Genomic DNA, 15,746 nt, shown 5'->3' with positions numbered 1-15,746 from the left:
TCCAGGCCTCGAGGGCCGGTGTGTCTGCATGATTTCCAGATAGTCTTGCCCTACTCATGGCTGATTACCTGGTTCAGGTGTGTCCAGCCAATTAGAACATGCCAGAGCAGGGTATGCTGGAAAACATGCAGGAATGCGGCCCTCAGTGCCCACATCTGCAGTAGCGTCTGGCCATTTGTGGTCATTTTTGTGGTCATTTACCCACAGAGGCATTTTTCCTTAGTTACCTTGAATTTGGATCAAGTTGAGTTCCACTTGGCTTTCAGACTCGTCTGCAAAGACATAGCAGCTTTGCTTGCTCACCGTCACAATTATCTCATCTTTGCATGTGATATTTAATGAGTTTTAAAGTCATGTGGTTTGTTTCGGTGCAGAGGAAACACCAGTGTGGCTCAGGTTACCACTTTTGTTCAGGAAGAATTAAGATCATCCGGTAAACTCCACAAAAATCGGTGGAAGAAATGAAGCCATTTGGTATTTGCATTAATGGCTGTTAGTAACTGGTAAGCAACAGTTACTAATTGGTGCTCACCAGTAACTGTTAGTTTGTTTTTTACTTCAATTGTTTTTTTTTTGTTTTTTTTTCTTTCTTCATTGTCCGTTTAGGGGCTCCGTAGGATTCAGATCAACACAAAAATAAGGATTTACCAACTTTTTGCTGAAACAATCTGATTTCTCCAGAAAAACGCGGAGAAGTTCCTGGATAATCCAGTTTATTCCCATTTAGAAACATTTTAGTTGGAATAATTATCCTTTTGTAGACCACAAACCCTTTTAGAACACCAACACCATGATTGAGTCAACACTTTATTACAATCAAGAGTTGTATATCAGTGCAAAGCCGCTTCCCACCTCCGAATTCCAGTTTTTTTCAATGGCTAGAACACAATCTCTGAAACATTAAACCACTTTCACCTAACAGGATTTTCAAAATGGAGGCTAAATATACAACAGACTTGACTCTAGAGGCAAAAGTTCACTTTGAAGTCATAACAAAGACACAGCGAACACAAGACACCACAACTCAAACACTTTTCACAAAATAGTTTAAAAGAATTGCAAGAATTGGGTCACTCTGTTCCAGAGCTGACCTTATAGTCACTACAGTGTCTTGAGTTTGCTAAAAAGTGTCTTTATCTTTGATCAGTTGTGTGTTGATGGTGACTGTTGTGTTGTAGCAGAATGTGGCTTTTGTTATAAAAGTGAGAATGTGTTGTTTAAACCAGAGAGTGATGCTTTAGAGGAAGTAGGTGTTAAGGCAGCTGATTGACTGGTTTGGAGAATGGCGCTTCAGCAATTGGGAAAAACTCGAACTGCGTAAACGGATGAAGAGTTACGTTAGTTCAAAAGTACTAAAGTCTGGGAGTTAAAGAGTTAATTTAACGCTATGGGGAGGCAGCGGCGCAATCGTCAACGTTTCATGACACCACCCGATGAAATCGGTGGCGTGGTCATTCTGCTTGTCACGGCTCTGCCTATTGCGCAACCTCGAAAAAGCGCCGGGGCGTCCAATGACTGATGTCGAAAGGCGGCATTTTGGGATATGTGACTGTAGCAGAAATGCTGTAAAAACAACACAAAACCTGTGCTGTTATAACACCAAGATATAACCTTGATGCTTTTTGAGCCTCAGGTTAGATGCCAAAAAAACCATAAATGCAAATTAAAAGAAAAGAAAAGAAGCTGCATGATTGGGTTAGAAAATATCTGTAGACTCAAAATGTAAATGAAAGATGTCAGAGAATAGTGAACAAGTTTAAAGTTCAATAAATCACATCCTGAAAGTGATTTTTATTTATCCAGATGGATTTAAAGCTATTTTTATACTTTTCCAAAAAGAAACGCACATTTGTTGATTGTTTAACAAATGTTTTCCCATAAATAGTAAAGAGATTGGAACCTTTCAGTCGTTACATTGACCATTTTTATGATATAAAAAAAAAGTTGTCTGAAGAAATGTCCTAAAAATCGATGCGTTTCCCAATCACATCCACTTAAATGGAATAAATTGTTTAAATGTTTAGATGAAACCATGGAGTTTGGACAGAAATGGAACCACCAACCTTATTCTGTGACGTTGAGCTGAACGCAGCCGTCCTCTGACGGTGGAATTGTGGAACAGCGTTTTTTTTCCTCCCTGCAGCTTCAGCTCTCTCGTCTGAATGAATGAAATGACTCAGGCCACTTATCTGCCCATAATTAACAGGGAAAAAGGCTTTTGGCCAGGAGTCATTTTGTTGCTTTTACCGTTGACTGTTTTCTTCGGTGACCCCGAAAACCTGGGGAGTCGGGGCCGCGGCGGAGCGTTTGGTTTTTCTCAAAGGTCAGGGGAAATGGCGGCGTTTAGCATGCCGCCGGGCGCAAGAAAAGCCTTAAAATTCACAGCAATTCTTAGTCCATGGTTGACGTTGGTCATCACCGGATGAGACTGCGCGAGCTGCCGCTGATCCGGCGACCCTGAACGGTTTTACCTCTGTACATGCTGAACCTGGCTGTTTGGTTAAAGACGGTAAAAAGGGACTAAAAAAAAGACGTTTTACTTAAACAAGTTTCGGTGATGAGGTTGGATCAGGATCGGCTTATAGTAAATAAAAAAAACACATTTTAGTTTAAAAATAGACAATTTTGCAAAGTTTGGGAGAATATTTAGCAGAGCTGTACGCCACATCAGAGCAGGGAGGACAGAGGCGGGGCCAACCACACTTCAGAACACGGTTCTGATCTTTATCATCCAATGGCAGTCGTGTCCTCGTAGCCAATGGCCCCAAAGCTCCGCCCCTATGTTCTGAATTCTAATTGTATATGAAACTGAAAAAAAGACAAAAAGAAACCAATGAACAAAAGTTGAAAATACAAAAGCAGCACCGGTTACAAATAAACCTTTTATTTTTTTTGGGTTACACTTTTTTGGGCGGAGCACTGACGCCTGGGAAATCAGGGATCGATTCCACAATCAGGAATAAGCAATGAGCTTTTCATCCAGTGTGGGTCCTTGGTCTAAATACGTCGCCACAATATCCCCCTGTGCCGGTCCACAGCCGGGGTATAATGCAGGGTTTGTGGCAGGGGGGGGAAAGTCCGCCAAACCACCCATGTGACTCAGGGAAGGCTGACATGCTAAAAGGTGAACAATCAAGTTTTCAGTATTTCTTGAACTTTTAAAGTATTTTACTTTCAGATTTACAGCATCTCTTCCAAGTTTACAATGGGTACATTTAAGTTTAAAACTGTATTTTCAAAGTGTATTTTTTGTTGATGTTCTCGCTTAACCCTCTAACAGTGAAGCAAAAAATACAGCTTTTTGAAACGACTGCAACTCTGTGACCGTTTACGCATTTATCCTGATTTAATGGATTCTTTTGTGGAATAAGCGGCTTTGCATCAATATGCAACACTGTACGGCAGCATCAAGTAAAAGCAGCTTTGTACCAGTACACAACATTTTACGTTAGCGTTTGTATCACTGCACAACATTTTACGTTAGCGTTTGTATCAATGTACAACACTTTACGTTAGCATTTGTATCACTGCACAACATTTTACGTTAGCATTTTTATCAATGTACAACACTTTACATTAGCATTTTTATCAATGCACAACATTTTACGTTAGCGTTTATCAATGTACAACATTTTACGTTAGCATTTGTATCAATGTACAACACTTTACATTAGCATTTGTATCACTTCACAACATTTTACGTTAGCGTTTGTATCACTGCACAACATTTTACGTTAGCGTTTGTATCACTGTACAACACTTTACATTAGCATTTGTATCACTTCACAACATTTTACTTTAGCGTTTGTATCAATGCACAACATTTTACGTTAGCGTTTGTATCAATGCATAACATTTTACGTTAGCGTTTATATAAATGCACAACATTTTACTTTAGAGTTTGTATCAATGCACAACATTTTACGTCAGCGTTTATATAAATGTACAACACTTTAGCGTTTGTATCAATGCACAACATTTTACGTTAGCGTTTGTATCAATGCATAACATTTTACGTTAGCGTTTATATCAATGCACAACATTTTATGTTAGCGTTTGTATCAATGTACAACACTTTACGTTAGCATTTGTATCAATGTACAACATTTTACGTTAGCATTTGTATCACTGCACAACATTTTACGTTAGCATTTTTATCAATGTACAACACTTTACATTAGCATTTTTATCAATGCACAACATTTTACGTTAGCGTTTATCAATGTACAACATTTTACGTTAGCATTTGTATCAATGTACAACACTTTACATTAGCATTTGTATCACTACACAACATTTTACGTTAGCATTTGTATCAATGTACAACACTTTACATTAGCATTTGTATCACTTCACAACATTTTACGTTAGCATTTGTATAACTGCACAACATTTTACATTAGCGTTTGTATCAATGCACAACATTTGACGTTAGCGTTTGTATCAATGCATAACATTTTACGTTAGGGTTTATATCAATGTACAACATTTTACGTCAGCGTTTATATAAATGCACAACATTTTACGTCAGCGTTTATATAAATGCACAACACTTTACTTTAGCGTTTGTATCAATGCACAACATTTTACGTTAGCGTTTGTATCAATGCATAACATTTTACGTTAGCGTTTATATAAATGCACAACATTTTACTTTAGAGTTTGTATCAATGCACAACATTTTACGTCAGCGTTTATATAAATGTACAACACTTTACTTTAGCGTTTGTATCAATGCACAACATTTTACGTTAGCGTTTGTATCAATGCATAACATTTTACGTTAGCGTTTATATCAATGCACAACATTTTACGTTAGCGTTTATATCAATGCACAACATTTTACGTTAGCGTTTGTATCAATGCACAACATTTTATGTTAATGTAAAGTAAAAGCAGCTTTGCACCGATAGTAATGTGTATCAGTTAGCTATAGCCCAATTTCACAACAGCAGTCGTCTTGATGGGCTTCGATGTGCACGACTCAATAATTATAAAAAAAGGCTAAAAAAAATATATATATTTCTGCCCCAAAAAGGACATGAAGCAAACCATAAAATGCCAAACTTTATGAAAAACAAAAAAGTAGCCGTAGAAATTTTCAGTTAGGAGCTGACAAAAAATAAATGTAAAGAGGTGAGAATAATTAAAATGTGTGAAGTTTGCTGAAGTAATTTCCTTCACTACATATTCATAAAAACATGGTTTCCACAGTAAACAGTAAAGGCATCATTACAGCATAAAGCAGATCAGGAAATGTTTACTTCAGAAACATTTAATGAGCAGAAAAGTTTCCCTGAAACGCTGCAGCTCACCAACACTCTGACAGATGAGCTCCTAAAAGCCTCTGATATTGAGTCACAGTAACCGTTTGTGATGTCACTGTGAACATTCAAACTCTGCACTATCCAGACAGGAAAGAGGGATGTGGTTCCCGTTTAGTGATGGCGTGTAAACAAAAGCTTTAACGCTCAAGTAAACAACAATTCCTTCCTATAGGAGGACTGGCTGTGCTTTGGAGCGCAGATATCTGTGAGTTTTTAATTAGAATTATCTCTCTGTTCACCACACAGCCTGATCTAATTCCTCCATAATTGTTGTTATTTACAAACAGAAGGTTTACGGGTATTTATCGACATTCCCTTTACCAGATCTCAGTGTCTGCTGTCGATAATGAGTGGGGAAATAATTTCCAACACTCAGACATTATCAGCACGTTCAAGTAGGCTTCCTTTTAATATGCTAATGCGGCAGATATAATCAGCGGTAATTGTGAAACACTAAAGTGCAACACATTTGGCAGCGCTTTCCCCAGAATGAAGAAATCACAGTCGGTGAGATTCCGCTGGATCACGGCGAGGATGCTGGAAGTAGCCCCCCCCCCCCCCCCCCCCCCTCAAATGAAAAAACGTTTGCAGGCAGCAAGTTTGGTTGCAGAAACCTGAAGTTTCTTAGGAAAGACGATAACGAATGAAAGCAGAGTCTGTCATCTGACATGGAGGAGGAAACAATACACAGACTTAAATGTTGTGAATCAAAGAGAAAAAAGATTTTTTGTGTTTTGTCTTTCGTGTTTTTTTTTCTTTCAGTTTTGTGTTGTCTGAATTGTGTTGCTACTTTGCTCCTATTTGTTTAACTTTGGCTTCTCTGTGTTGCTGTGCATTGTGCCTTTATGTTGCATCTTTTTTGTGTTCTATCTTTAGATTTTTATAGCGTTATATTTTTTAAGTTGTGTGTTTGGTTGTGTTGTCTGAATTGTGTTGCTGCTCTGTCAAACTCTGGCTTTTCTGTGTTGTTGTCGTGCTTTTCCTCTGTTGTTGTGGCTCCGGGTCGTCTGGTTGCATTTCTGAAAGTTGTTTTCTGTTTTCTTGATTGTGTTGTCGTGTTGTCCCGGTTTTTGCCCCTCCAGGCGGCGGCGGGCTTCTTGAAAATCCCCCTCTTGATTAGCATCGATCCCCCTCACACGGGGTTTATACCTGCCCGCTGTTTGTGTCGCAGCATCACAAATGAATCTTTTGCGTCTTAACCAGTGTGATGAAAGAAGACCCCCCCCCGCCGTTCCTTTGGGGGGGCTCCAACGTTCCTCCTGAAGAGGACGGGATCCCGACTTTGTTTTTCTCCTTCGGCTGTTATTTCCCAGAAGAAAGGCGGCGAGTGAGGGAAGCTCTGACTGATCGACTCTGCCTTTATTCTCCGGGTTTTCGGGGGATTTGAAGTTATTGAAAGTGCGGGGACGTCTGACAGCTGCCGGCGTGATGCCCATCAGACACGCGCCGGCCGCTCCTCTGTGTTTGTGAGGCTGGGGGTCGGAGCCCCCCCCACACACACACAAAAACACGCTCCTCTCATGACCCATCATTCCCGCTCACACATGACAAACTCTGCCAGATTGGTTCTTTTCTCAGCTGTAGAGGGCGGCAGGATCAAGCAAATGCTGTTTGAAATTGTAGCCGGGGGGGGTCAGAGGTGGTAGGTTGGCTGGTTAGACGATGAAGTGCAGAGGTGGGGGGGGCACCGATCTAGTCAGCTCTGCGCCATGAGGTGGCGTGGTGGATCGTGTTCCTCCTCTCAGCTGCTGCTCCTCTTTGCGTTGTGGTGAAGGGGGGTGGCGAGGGGGTGGGGGTGCTCCATCCCCCCCCCTCCACGATGCCTTTGAGTACCCATGCAAGGATTAATGGACGCGTAATATGGAACGACAGCTTGCAGAGCACTGTCATTAATGTTGTAATTCACTTTTAGTGTTTCTAGTATTGCTCTGCAACAGGAGGCACAGATGCCACCTGAATCTGCTGCTTCCAGCAGCCGGAGCGCTCCCACTTCCCACCAGCTGTCCTGGAAAGCGCCCTGCCAGCCCCCCCTGCACGCCCAAATGTGGGCATGTTTGCCTTTCCCATTTCCACCGCGTGTCAGGATTTCTGGACATTGTCGGCGCGACGCCTCCGACGTTTGTGGGCTGGGATTATTCACTCCTCAGCGTTCCGTCAGATCCACGGCGCTTATGCAACGCTCGCAACCACCGAGTCCCAGGAGGGGCAGGAAACCCACATGGAGGTATTTTCTCTGCCAGTAGTGGGCAGACGACCCGCAGAGCTCATCTGAACCTCAGCAAACGCTGAGCCAGTCAGCGGACTTGGATGATGTGGTTTTGTTTATTCTACATTAGTGTTGTGGTCACGTCTGAAAAGAGGTTTCCTAAAAATAGGAAAAGAGCGTTAATCTCCAGGAAACGCCGCTAGATAGGAGGAAAATGATCTGTTACCTCACAAGAAATTAAAATATGGAAACAAGCAATCTGAGTCTTCATGTTGAAGGTTCAAAAGCCCGATAAAAAGTTTTTTTTTTGCTAGTTCTAAGCAAATAGTTTATATTATTGGATTGTTTCTGGACGTATTTGTAGTTGATTTGATGTCACACAGCCACTACGAACGTACAGATGAAAAATGGTCAGACATGAATCTACGTGGAAAAAGTGGGAACAGTTGTGGTCTTTACGTCAAGTTTTCACAGATGTTTCACGAATGAACACAGAAACCACGCAAAGACCACGTAAATCAACGTAAAACATGAATTGTGTGTGATTATTGTGCTGTTTATTTATAATACATCAGCTGTTCATACGTCAATTGGCCTCGTATACGCGACATAAAAGTTAGACATCGATGGTTCATGCGTGAAACCTTTGACAAACGTGGAAAGGTCGAGAAAAAAGACAAAGTTGCATCTTTAAAAAAACTCAGGCACACTTGTCTAATATTTACATAACAAACTACCTAAAATATGTGTAAACTGCGTATATCTCAATTAGTTCTTAACAGCTCAAAACCATATCCAGGAAAAGATATCTGAGCACATTGACGAATGCAAAAAGCACTTATGAATGACGTTTATTACGCATGGATCACGAAAGACTGACGTTTCATGTGTGAAAAATGTGCAAAATGTACGAAGCGGCTGTGTGCAAGAAACAAAAACACGATTTTCATTGGCGTGTGTCTTTAAATTCCATCCAAATCCATGAAAATCTTATTTTCTGTATCAGACAGAAGAAGGGTTTTCTCAGAATGGCCACTAGAGGCAGCGATCTAATTATCAAGTGAGACAAATTTCCCCCATTTATTGCCGAAATTTTTTCTGAGTCTTAAATGAACTTTTTCTAATGTCTTTGGAGAAAAACAATTAGGGCTCATTTTAATAATAATTTCCTTCTTTCTGGATCCTGGCTCTTAACGAGACAACAAACTACCAAAAGAAAAGTGAAGTCCCGTTAGCGTGGAGTGGTCGAGCCTCATCAGGCTGTTTTGGGGTGTCTGAACTCCTCTGACGAACGTCAACCGCTTCGTGAAGCTTCGGAGCTTCACATTACAGCGGGGAATGTGAAGCCATGTTGCAGAAACATTTCGTGGCCTCCTCTGGCGTTTCGAGCACATTGTTGTCTGCGTCTGCTGCTCCTGCAACGGTTGAGGATGTGCAGACGTTTTCCTTTTTCTGTGGGATTCATGACGTGCTTTAATGCGGCCGGGTCAGCCCCTCCCCTTGTTTTGTTTTCACGTTTCCTCTTTTCCAACTTGAAATGAATTTTCTGCGCCCATCAGTCACATTCTTTGTCCCGTGGCTTCAAAGAGGAGTCTTTTCTTTCCCCAGTCAAAATGCAAAACAATAAGTTCGTAATGATATGGATTTCACGGAGACCCGGCCTTTAATTGAAACAGGTGTGATTAGCATATTGTTTGTTTGCCGCTGCACCCCGGGCCTGTTTCTGTTATTCGGGGGGACCTTTATGGAAATGAACGCTTTGAAAAACTTAAAATAAAAATAAATCAACAGAAATGTAACCCATTTCTTTTAAAAGGGGCACAAATTCACTGTGAAGATCATCCTGGCAAAACCACAGAGGGAAATGTCAGAGCAGGGAAGGTTCAAAGAGAAAACCGCTGACTGACTCTGTAAGTGAAGCTAAGCTGGAAATGAAAAATGTTCATTATACGCCCGTCAAGGTGAAAGGAAGCCATCTCCTCGCGGCCGCAGTTAAAATGTCGACCTCTGCTCCTCTGAGGGCGGAAAGAGGTGAAATGTAGAACGACGTGTGTGTGTGTGTGTGTGTGTGAGATCGCAGCCTCATTCCAGACAAGGGCAGCCATGTTAATGGTGGTAAAACGACCCTAACATCCATTTCTTTGCCGCGTTTCCTCTGCGTCCTGGTATTTTCTCCCTGTCAGCAGTGTTTTTGTGTCACTGTTATGTTTTGGGCTCGACCCCTCAGACCTCTGCGTGTCTCTTTGCATGTCCCCCGCTCGCGTGAGATCGCCCCTTCTTCCCCCCGGAGCCTCATTACTCGCAATTTATGAAAGCTCGCGTTGCCGAAATTGCCGGCGGTGGCCAGATTTCCTGGAAAAATAAAGCAGCAGGTGGGAGCCCATCATCTCCCCACTTTCTGACCAAACAGAACTTTCAGACTCGACCTTCACGCTCCAACTGCAAATGAGCGAATGCCCCGCAGTTTGGGATTGCCGGCTTTGTTGGCTTTGTGTGCCAAGGCCCGTTACAATTTTCATAAGGCTTTCCACGCCGGCGCAGCAGACGGTGTGCGAGCTAACCTCCCACCTCAGCACCTTCTTCCCTGCAGCACAGTTGGCTGGGAGAGATCTTTGAAGAAAGTGAAAGTGCTCCAACCTCAGCGCAGACATTCCAGCCCATCATTAGCAGCCTCTCCAACAACTTCTCCACATTCAACATTTTTCTTTGCTGCGCATCATTTATTTAGAAAATCTGTGGGCTTCTCAAACCGTGAGTGTGCTTTTTTCCTACTGTCAACAAACACAACCTTGATACGAAGCCCTACGCATCGTAAACCTGCGATAGAAAAGCTGTTAAACTTTACTTTCTTTACTTTCTGAAAAACCCGCCGGGTTGGAATAAATTCTCAGCTTTCAAAGCCTGCAGGTTTCAGGAGGAAACACTTGAGTTTTCTCCCCGTTCAGAGTCTAAAGTTACATTTTCTGACTTGTAATTTCAATCTTTAAAAAGTAAGTCCTGCTCCAACTATATTGTTTCCATGGTAAACGGGTTTTCAGTGGTCTTTTAATGATGATCATGCTGTTTTCAGCTAAAATCATAAAAGCTTCTGTCATTTTTTTTTTTTTTTTTTCTTTCTAACTTGTCCTGTCCAACAGCTAGGCAGACAGATGAGAGCTGAGGGCCTCTTGGGTTGGACATATTTTACTTTAACAAGAGGGTTTATTAATCTTCAGACAAACCAAAGGTATGTCTGAATAAACCCCGTTTGTAATTGAGGCCAAACTTTATTAATTTCAAACATGTCTGAAAATCTTTGGTGTTGGACCGGACGGAAAAGGAAAGAGGGGAAGAAGAGAGAGGGACGTTAGAGAGAGGGGGGGTAGGGGGAAGGGGGATAAGACCATGAAGCAGCATAAAGCAACAAGTTTACTGGTTGTTAATCATTATGGTAAGATTCAAATGTAATACAAAAAGGGCGGAGCCTGTCCACACACACACTCAAATGTTATAAACACACCTGCTAGCTGCAAAAATGTCCACCTGTCGACATGTACACAAAACAGATAGTGTTCACACGCATACTTATGCCTTAAAACCAACTAGTGTGAAATATTTCAGTCATTCAGTCTGTTGAGCTAACACCTGTGCTCAGGTGAGTGTTTATGTTCTTCTAAAATGGATGGTGGAACGTGAAAAGAAGGAGGGAGAGTGCCCAGCCATCCCCACCCCAAGACCCCCACCGCACCAGCAGCGGCAGCCGGAATCCCCCCAACGCCACACGGGAACCGGCAGGGAACAACTGCCGCCCGGGCGACCAAGCCCGCCACCCAGGCCAGGGCCAGCAGGGCCGCCGCAAGGCCCCCAGAGCCAGAGAGCAGGGAGGCACGGAGGGAAAGAGGGCGCCGCCCCAGCCCAACCAGGAGAGAAGCCCCCCCGCCGCGCCGGTAGAACCCAACGCAGGGCCCCACCGGAGAAGGACGCCCACAGCCCCAGACGAGCACCCCACCACCACCCAGGAGTTCCGGGCATCCCCCCGCCCCAACCCCAGGTACGAGCCAGGACCCCCCAAGGGAGACCCACTCCGCACTCCAGGCAGCCATCCGCCCGGCCCACGGTTGGTCCAGGGAGGAGCGAGGCAGGGGCCCGCTGCCCCCGCCCAGAAGGGGGGAACCCCGGGGAAAAAAGAGGGCCCACAAGGGGTGTTGTAAATATGGCCCGACCAGGCTCGGCCACAGTTGGAAATTTGGCGGGGCCCAGCACTCAGGAGCAAGGACCAGAACCCACCCCCCAGGGACACGAACACCCCCGGCTCAGATGTAATGTGAACCCCCCCACCGCGCGGAGAGAGCACCGCCGGGCCCAGGAAGCCGGCACCCCGGGGACACAGCCGCCGTTTTCAGTGGTCTTTTAATGATGATCATGCTGTTTTCAGCTAAAATCATAAAAGCTTCTGTCATTTTTAAGACATAGTTTCTGCAGAGCGCCAGGCCTTCATTAGAACAGGACTGAAAGTTAGCCTAGCTAGTCTCCTAGCGTAAGCTTAGGCTAACATTAGCGTAGCTAGGAAACGCCGGATCTATCCAGCTGCACAGCTTTGATCCAGACGGCATCGCAGACGAGGGAAATGAAAACTACATGGATCCATTTGTCTGTAAATAGAGAATTTTGGCTTGGAGCAGAAAACGCCAGACTTTGTCCCGCCCACGGCAGTAGCTGTGTCATAAAGAAGAAACAAAAACACGATTTTTATTGGCGTGGGTCTTTAAATTCTATCCAAATCCATGAAAATCTTATTTTCTGCATCAAACAGAAGAATGTTTTTCTAAGAATGGCCACTAGAGGCAGCGATCTAATTATCAATTGAGACAGATTTCCCGGTATGTCGCTCTGCAGAAAGTTACGTTTTAAAAATCAACCCACGATAGACGGAATCTGCCAAGTATTCCTCCTTTTGTTTTACAGTAATTCTAGATGCTTTACGGCTGTAAAACTCCACTTTTCTCTCACAGACATGAACATTTTCACACTTCTCTCTCTCTTGTTATAAATTCAAATGTCTGTAGAAAAATAAGTCCATGATTATAGAATAAAAACAAAGATCTGATCGCGATGAAAGATCCATGGATACCTGGATAGCTGACAGGCAACAGAGGAGATTGACAGTGGAGTCAGAGGACGACGGGCTTTGAAAACCAAAAAATACTGGTGAGACGGCGAAAAGTGAACCGAAGCATAGGGAGGGAACACTGGATTTAGTCATTCTTACACAATAAAAGCTTCATTTCTTCGGTTAAATGGTGTCAAACAGGAAGTGTTTTATTCTAACGTCAGTTTTTTTTCCCCGAACAGACATCTAATCATCACACATTTCATCTTCACTTAAGACAAATACACATCCTTTCTTAGATGAGTCTTCCTGGAAAGCATTGTGCTCAGCAGGTCACTTTTCTGCACCAGAGATGATCAGAGGAACCTCCCACTGCTCTCATGGTGGCTGAAGGAGCCGTTTGTCAGAAAATCCGCTTTTAGACTTTAACATGAAAGTGGAATCTCTTCATTATCGCTCAGTTTACACGCCAAGAAGGTTTATAGTGGTTGTAAAAAACACAAATAAACTTTAGCAAATTCATTTGACATCTGAAGAAATTGGTCATTTCTCAGTAGTCTGAGTTGATCATTAGCAGCTAATCAAAGCGGTCGCATCTAATCGCTCCAACAAGCAGGGATAGGAAGCATCCATCCATCCCGACGCAACAGGCTGGTCACTGCAGGCGTTTTTTGTGTTAATATCAGTCTCTCCTGATACCTCCAACCTTTTTGCCAGGAACTGTTCTGCCAGAAAGCCCTGAAGGCAGCCGTTCCTTTCAAACGTTTCGTGGCTCCATGGCAGCCTGACACATCCAGAAAGGATTGCATGAACCCGGAGAATTTGCTTCTTTCTTCTCTCGACTTGACGCAATTTCCAGAGAATTTAATGAAACGACTGCAACGTTGTTTAAATGAAACCAGTGTGAATGGTTTTATTAGGTCAAATGTTTATTTGGGGTAACAGAAATAAACAAAAAGAGCTGGGGGGTTTTTCACTTTAAAGTTGAAAAGTTTAAAACAAATACATTTTAACTTTTCAAAATACAGCAACTATCTAAATAACCAATAATGATAATAAGCTCATGTTTAGGAATGTGCTATGGAGCAGTGGTTTCATGGACTGTATCTGAGAACTGGACCGAGTCAGAGTCACGTCACCCAGTGATTGTTGGTCTGAGTCCACTTTTCTATGGCAACTGATCTGTCCAATCATGAGTGAGCATGTTAGAAGACCACAGCCCTCCCAATGAGAGCAAGGAGAACCTGTCAAACGCTTGAAAATGATTTCTGTTGGATTTATTATCTGTTTCTGAAGGAAGTTTTATTTTGGAAAACTACTGGGTTCTCTTCACCACGTCTGACTCATTCTGGACACGTGTCAAGTCATTCGGTCATGTGTGGAAAATCCATCTGCTAGGTTAGACAGGTAGGGAGGGAACATTCAGCCTAGACTGACTATGTCGTAAAAATATGACAAATAGAAGAGACCAGATGCCTTTGGATCATTCTTTTGGAAAACTGTTTGATGACGTCAAATCCAGCAAATCATCGGTTTTATTCTTCTTCTACCATGCTATAAACGTTATGCTAACAGGGTGGCATACATCTTGTGGGACACACATTCCATTAATAATTATTAATATTTGAAGTATTTTCTTTATTAAGACAAATGGTCCCACAGTAAGAAAAGACGCACGTTTTAAATTTGATTTTAACCTTTTACTTTATTTTGGACATTCTGGGAGGGTGAGGGACAAGGAAAAAATTGCATTTTAGTGAGTATTCATTCATTCTGAATGATCTGTGTGTGCCAAAGAGTCGTGCGTTTTCACGCCACCATCAATAAAACATGGTTCTTGTTCCTGCAGAAGGCGGCTGCTGTTTGGCTGCACTCCTCCTAGACGCCACCTGCTGCCGTTGCAGAGCATCACCTGCAGCTCCTTCAGCCTCTCAGACAGGTATGGACCGATGTGTTGTCACGCTAGCAAACACAGGAGAGAACCAAACCTTTACTGTTTGTGCTTGCGTCTGCCCGGCATCAGAGGAAAGCCAGTCCTTTGTGCAGAAGCAGCCACGTATAGAACAAAGCAGGGTTCCTCAGCCAGATGTCTCTGTTAGCTCTTCTTCTTTTGCTCATCTTTTAATGAAAAGACGTCTCAGCCGGTTCCTGAATGCTATATTGACTCCAGTTGCAAACCAGTGGACAACCAAGAAATGATCATTTATCTTCTTTTGGCATTTAGTGTAATGACTCGAAACAGTCTTCTCTTCGTCCTGAGCGACTCAGACTTCCAAACGAACTCTGCAAAACGATGACGTTTGGGAAGCACGTCATGTACTGCTCTTTTCAAGGACGACCTTAAAATGAGAAGTCGGATCCAGTTTGGCGTTTTCCTCCTGAAAGACTTCAAACAAAACCTTCTGAAGGTAGGACGACTCGACAGGAAGCGCCCATCTTCCAGATTCGGCCCGCTCGCCGGACGGATGGAAAGTGGCCACAAATTTGAGAGCGACCAAAGAATGGTCTGTCTTTGACTTCCTCTCCACCCCCCCCCTTGTTTCCTTCATTCCTCCATGGCGTTCTGCACAACACCCAGCACCTCCTGATGGGTCTTATTTAAGGCACGTACCCTGACATAAATGGAGGACAGGAGATTTTCCCCGGTCACAACGGGATTGAACGCGGTGCTCCAGAGGAGGAGGGCCTGAGAGGATTAAATGGCTCAGTGGGCGCTGTGTTGTGCAGGGAGTGGATCCGGCAGGTACCCGCCGCATCCCGGCCAGCAGACAGGCGCTGCGTTGCCGGGGATAATGTTGCCTTCTACCAATTAAGCTCGGGAGGTTTCCGGGTGGTTTAGGAGGAGGCTTGTTAAATTATCTCATCTTTTTTCTTTCTTTCTTTCTCCCTGCTTCTTTGTTAACCACATTCCTGCGTCGCTCGATGAAAACCTGAAAACTATAGGGGAAGTCATTTGCCTTCAGTACTTTGCCGCCTAATTGAATTCTCTTCTATCGGGTTTTCAGGCTCTTTTAAACCATATATCAAATGCACACAAATACAGCCTCAAATGCTGCCTGCAGTCTGTGAGGTAGGTCCATTCAAGCAAACAAAAACAGAAAATGCCAAAAGCTGCCAGATGATG

The 15,746-nt window shown here is 43.3% G+C and overlaps 1 long non-coding RNA gene across 1 annotated transcript in view; it reads left to right on the top strand.

Moving 5' to 3' along the window:
- The window catches only part of LOC105354499, a 280,743-nt gene extending 266,231 nt beyond the window's left edge, over window positions 1-14,512 (top strand). Inside the window, exon 7 of the long non-coding RNA XR_002873627.1 lies at window positions 14,472-14,512. This is a non-coding gene — a long non-coding RNA (uncharacterized LOC105354499). The remainder of the gene's footprint in view (window positions 1-14,471) is intronic.
- Window positions 14,513-15,746: the final 1,234 nt, after the last annotated feature.

This window comes from Oryzias latipes, chromosome 8, assembly GCF_002234675.1.
Source record: "Oryzias latipes chromosome 8, ASM223467v1".
In the NCBI taxonomy this organism is placed as follows: Eukaryota; Metazoa; Chordata; class Actinopteri; order Beloniformes; family Adrianichthyidae; genus Oryzias; species Oryzias latipes.
This window is presented reverse-complemented; position numbering and strand designations above follow the sequence as displayed.